This window comes from Rattus norvegicus, chromosome 19, assembly GCF_036323735.1.
Source record: "Rattus norvegicus strain BN/NHsdMcwi chromosome 19, GRCr8, whole genome shotgun sequence".
In the NCBI taxonomy this organism is placed as follows: Eukaryota; Metazoa; Chordata; class Mammalia; order Rodentia; family Muridae; genus Rattus; species Rattus norvegicus.
The window spans coordinates 66,284,432-66,290,502 of NC_086037.1; positions in this window are offsets into that span (position 1 = coordinate 66,284,432).

Genomic DNA, 6,071 nt, shown 5'->3' on the forward strand with positions numbered 1-6,071 from the left:
AGCATAGAGCAGGCTGGGATGCTGCTGCTGTTGCTGCTGCTGCTGGCCCAGAGGTTGAAAGGGTTGACAGAGGCAAGGAAATCTTCCTGCGAAGGTTTTGATGGAGCCCACCCTGCAGGAAGCCCAGAGTCCTCCCGAGCTTTTAGCTGTCATCTGGGGAACAATGCACACTGTGTCTGCTCATCCTCCACTCCAGCCCCCAGAACAGAGCCATGGACCCCACAGGAAGAAGAAACACAAGTCCAAGGGTCTTTCTTTCCCCACCTCGCTCCCCTTGGGGCATCATTAAATAAATCACACACCGGGTCATCCGGGCACTCCCACATCTGACTATTTGACGGACAGCTGTGTGCAGAGGGGCAGATGCCTTGGGGGCCCGTGCCTGCAGGACAGGACAGGATGGCCAGCCACCGTGGCCCCACTTGGTGCCTGAATCAGATACTTGATCAAATTAGCACAGCTGTGCAAATCATGGCCTGAAACCCGATGACCAGGTCTGCGAGAGACCAGGGACACCGCACAAGAGAGGACCTGTGGAAGGAAGGAAAACATTCCTAGAAACAAAGGCTTTCTCTCTGGGCCCCCTTCTGCCTTCCCAGGGAAGAAGGAGCTGCAAGGGCCAGGAAGCGGGTCAGGAAGGCAGATGGGGCTTCCCTTGAGCCAGCACCTCCTCCTCCTCACGCACCACCCCCAGCGATCCAGGCTGTCTGGTTCCCAGGCCCAGGCAGCCCAGTGAACAGCAATCCAAACCCACCATGTGCAGTGTTGCATTCTTTGCCGTAAAGTGGCTGGGATCTGGACCTATGGGGTTTCTGTCTAGTGATAAACAAGCCCCCTTAAATCCTCTGGCAAGGAATGCTGGGAAGGCGTGCTCTAGCTGGACATCCAAGAGTGGCCAGTGCCTGTGGTTTTTTGTTTGTTTGTTTGTTTTGTTTTGTTTTTTGGTTTTTGGTTTTTGGGTTTTTTGTTTTGTTTTGTTTTCTTTTCTTTTTTTGTGCAGTGGCAGTGGTGGTCTAGAAACGTAAGGGCTGCTGGAACTTTCTGGCTGAAGCCAGCTGTATTAAAACAGCAGCCCTGATGGTGACACACAGCTAAAAGTCAGATATGGCAGGGGTGGAGGGCATGGAACTCCTTGGGGACTGGAGATGTGGCTAACAGAGTGAGTTCTATGAATGGCACACAGCAGATATCCTCTCAACCAAGGCCTGGGTACACTACCAGTCAGACTAGGATCAGCACGGTGGCCAGGTAACAGATTCCAGTAGATGGTCCGGGTGTGAGTCGGGGAGGGAGAGGGAGGAGCTGTACATCTAGGTGACTGCACAGAACGGGAGCCATATTCTTTGAGGTAGAAAATGAGCCAGCTCAGGTGCTTCAAGAAGAATGGCAGTGAGGGACACTGAGCCCAACCTGATGAGACTGTGACACAGAAACCAATGTCTATTATCACCCGGGTTCGAGGAGACACTGTCCCAGTCAAACGTGCAGTCTCCCCTGACGCCAGTCCAGCAACACAGTGCCCTGTGCTGCTGAGGTCATCAAGGGTCACTGCCAAGGGCACTGTCAGCGGTGTCCTGCGCCATCCCCATGGCCGACATCCTGCTGGAGCTACATACATCTACATGTGTACCTCTGTCTCTCTCACTCCTTCCTCCCTACACACTTGGGCAGGGGAGAGAAACTTTCAGAGACCCAGCTTGGGGTCAGTCAAGTCACTTAGAGTTATACGCAACCCTAATCCACCACAGGACAGGATCTCTCCTCTGCTGCATCATGGCAGAGAAGACAGTGTGTGGCTCAGGCTGGTCTCGAACTCGTGACCCTCTTGCCTCTGCCTCCTTCAGTAAATCCTATCTCGACACCACAACTGGCGAGAAGACAGTGTGGAAATAACAGCCTCAGTGTCTGAGATCCTGTTAGACACAGGTTCAGCGAGAGTATGAATGTCCTTGGCTTCTCCTCCCTGTCCCTACATCACAGTGCAGAGGTGGGAGCCCATCACTGTTCCTCTGAGCCTAAAGGAAAATGAGTCCTTTTACCAAACTCCACTCCAGGACATCTCTGTGACTGCCTTCACTGTAGATAGGACACCAGGTTCAAATCTAATCATCGACCCTTACAAGTTCTGAAGGAAGGGCTGAGATCTGTTGCCCACCCAAGGTTCCATGTTACCCCTGCTGGAGAGGGCCAAGGGTGACCCATATTGCATCCTGGAAAGACGCCTAGATACCCATGCACTGTAGTCAAAGCAGATTGAGAGCCAGGGTGTCAGAGGCCAGTGTGGTCTCCCTCCGAACACTGCCTGTGGGAGAAATGGCTGACATCCATCAGCCTCCCCCAGAGGTTTCTGGCCCTGTGTAGCCTGGGTGGGGCCAACACCTTTGCCTCCATGTCCCATGAACCTCCAGCTGCAGACACAGCCCCACCCAGTTCACTGTAAGGGACACAACAGTGACAGCTCTTGGCAGAGGTTATAAGAGAAGCATCTTTGCATGTTGCCTCTCCGCCTCTGTCCTGGGGTCTGGGGAAGCACCGGCAGCAGCCTGTTTCTATGGCAGCAGACAGGAAGCAGAGAGAGAGAGAGAGAGAGAGAGAGAGAGAGAGAGAGGGGGGGGAGGGAGGGAGGGAGGGAGGGAGAGAGAGAGAGAGAGAGAGAGAGAGAGAGAGAGAGAGAGAGAGCGCTAGATCTGACAGAGGGTGGGTACCACTGCCAAAGGCCTGCTTCTAGGGACCTGGTTCCATCAGCCAGGCCCCATGTCCTAAGGGCTCTGCAACCTTGAAGACTGTGCTTCACACGGGGACCAAGCATTCAAATGATGACCCTGTGAGGAGCACATAAGCCTGTGGCAAACATTCCAGAAATCAAGCTGTAGCAGCTTCCCAAACTCCCTCAGAGGAAGCTGTGTTTGTTTATTTGGATTCTGACTGACAGAACTCGGGCGAGCATGGGCTCCACACGGAGAGAATCTTCCTTTTGCTTTTGATCTAGATGAAGGGGGAGGCCCAGGGGGAGGGCGAAGGGCAGAAACGCAGGGCAATCGTGTTCTCTCTGCAATCATCCGAGAGGCAGAAGCAGCCCCACTGCGGTACTCGGGGAACCTCTGGGCGTTGCCTTGGCAAACACATCTTTCGCCAACTTTACAGGAAAATCGGTCCCGGGGAAATGAAAAAGAACCTTCCTTCTTGGCTGGATTGGAGTCACCTCCCACACCTTCCTTCCCACACCCTTGGGTTAGGGTGCTGTCAAATGCCCACATTTTGTTTGAAGCTTGGAAAAGAAGTTCCATGACAGAGAAAGGGACAGCCTGGCTCACTGCCCTTGAATCAGCTCTCACAGAGATGGACTACACCCTTCACCCTGAGGGGTGTCCGAGGCTGTGGTGGGACCTGGGGCACAGGTTGCACTCAGCTGACAAAATCAGCCTGCGGCCAAACTGACTCATCTCTGGTACTCCATAGGGAATTCAGGTGTGAGGTGGCCCGATGTGACTCCACCCAGGCCTTGACCATCCACCTCTCTCCCCACCATGGCGCATACCTGACAAATAGGCTTTTCTTCCCTCTCACCTCACAGGGGAGCTCACCTCTCTTCTAAGCCAAGCTCGACCATCACCCCTGCACCTGAGCCCTCTGGACCGAAATGGGCAAAGTGACGACGCACAGTAGGGACTTTTGCACTCTGGAGGGTACATTCCCGTGCAAGGGGATGGCTGCTGCTGCCCTCCTCTAGGCCACTGTCGGCCTCTGCAATGCCCAACTTCAACAGGATCTCTTAATGGACCAAGAGAAGCTGGTGGCCTGGGCTTTAAAATAAAATACACACGTTTGAGTGTTGGACAGCCATTAAGAATTATGTGGGGGGTGGGGTGGGCGGGATCCAGCTCCCAAGCCACTGCTGACACCATCTGCTCTAGAATCTTGGTACGTCAACAATCTCACTGCACCTCTGAACTGCAGGCCTGAGTTCCCATGGGCGAAGATATAGAAGCCACCCTCGGGCAGAAGTGACAGGTGACGTCTTTTTGTTTAAACTCAGTGCACCTTGATAACCACGCGCCCATTTTCATGAAAGCACTAAGCCCCACTCTCGGCAGTTGAGCTTCAAAGCCTGAGGAGGCGGCAGGCAGGGGCCTGCACAGTCTCACACACTCTTCTCGTGCTGTTACCAGTGAGCACTGGTTTACACAAGCCCCCCGGCTCAATGAGGGTGTCTGAGGAGTGTCACTGTAAATGCTCTGTGGGAGAGACGGTTTATTGGCTGGCCAAGTCCTGCACATTCATCATAGAATATGAGACTTTGCAAGATGGTTTCAAACCCTCCTTTGAACTCCATCAGCCTTAAAATTCACACAGGTAACTTCAGGAAGGAAGAGAGCTTTGGGGCACTTGATAGCTGGTATTGACAGGTTTTGTTTTGTTTTGTTTTGTTTTGTTTTGCTTTGTTTTGCATGAGGTTAACAGGGCTGGGAGATGAGGAGTTGGAAGCACCGGGAGACACACTCCATCCAACCTCCAGCCAGGAGAGGCTTCTGGAAGATCTCAGGTGTTTGCAAGCTGCAAAGCTGCAGGCTGTAAGATCATAGCACCAGCAAGCAGGGGGCTCCCGAGGTATCGTCCTTATGGGCACACTCCTGCCATGCCTGCCTGCCTGGGATGTTCCTGTTTTCTCATGAGAATCCCCTGTCCCCTGCTGTCAGAGACCTACTGTCCTAGTACCCAGAGGCTGAGGCAGGAGGATACAATCTTTAATGCCTGCCTGGGCTACACAGTGAGTCCAAAATCAGCCTGGGAAATTTAGTCAGACTTTGTCTCAAAACGAAAAGCAGAACGTAGCCTGTGGGGCAGCTCAGCGCTGGACTGTCTGACCAATATGCATGACGTCCCAAGTTCAATTCCCTGCACTATCTTTAAAAACAGACGAAGTCCAAGTCACTCAGTGCCAGGTTAGCAAGGCTATTTTACCACACCCACTATCAGCCTGCTTTTTAATTAATTATTAATATTATTCCAATGATTAAAATGTGTGTGGCACTTGTCTTGGCATGGATCTGCCCAAGCCAGGATGACTTAGCTATGCATATAAATCTCTAGGCCAATCTTGGCCTGGAGTCTTCAAATTCCTCTCTTCTGCTCCCTCACCAAATGTGTAACAGGCGCTGTCTGAGATCCACAGAGGCGGTGTGTGTCAGGTGTGGTCAGGTCATGGGAGAACCCATGTGGCCTGCCCTGTCTGTGGAGACCATTAATTCAGTCCCTGGTGACCCACATCTGGGCATTAGAAGGCACACGGGATTGGAGGCCAGGTTCATTATGGAGTCCTTTCACACGTGAGTGGTAAATAAAAGTGGCCTCTGCATGGTGAGTAAAAACTCAACCCACAAAATGGTGCAGGAGTTGGAGCTGTGCACAGTCAGTACAGTTTTGATCTTGGATGAGAAGCTGGGTTTGAACCCCCACACCTCTGTTAAAAAAAAAAACAAAAAAACAAAAAAAAATTGGTTATAGCATTCAATTGCAGTTCCAGCATTGGGGAGACAGGCAGATGCCTGAGGCTCTCTGGTAGGCAGGATAGCCTATTGGTGAGTTCCAGTCTGGTAGGAGACCCTGACTCAGAAGACAAGGTGGATACCTCCCAAGAAATGGCAATTATATATTTTACACACACACACACACACACACACACACACACACACACACACACATATGCGCGCGCGTGCGCACGCGCGTGTGGAGAAAGAGAGAGAGAGAGAACAGTAATAGTAATTTTATAGGAAAAACTTTTCCACACAGAGGCAGGAAAGAAGCCTGCGGCAGAAAGGATGGGTGACATTTTTTGATGGCACATGAGGCCCCCTGTGTCTTTCGTACGCTATCTTTCAGCTTGGGTAAACCTGTCAGACACAGGCTGGCTCTGCTCTCAGAATCTCAAGTTCAGATCCCAGCTCCCTCAGACTTGCACTGGATCGCAAGATGGAGTCCAAGCCTGGTGTTGCTCCAGTTTCCCCTGCTGTCTTCCCTGGTGAATGGGACAAAGCTAATGTGCTCCTCAGACTGTGTCAAGGATGAGTGAG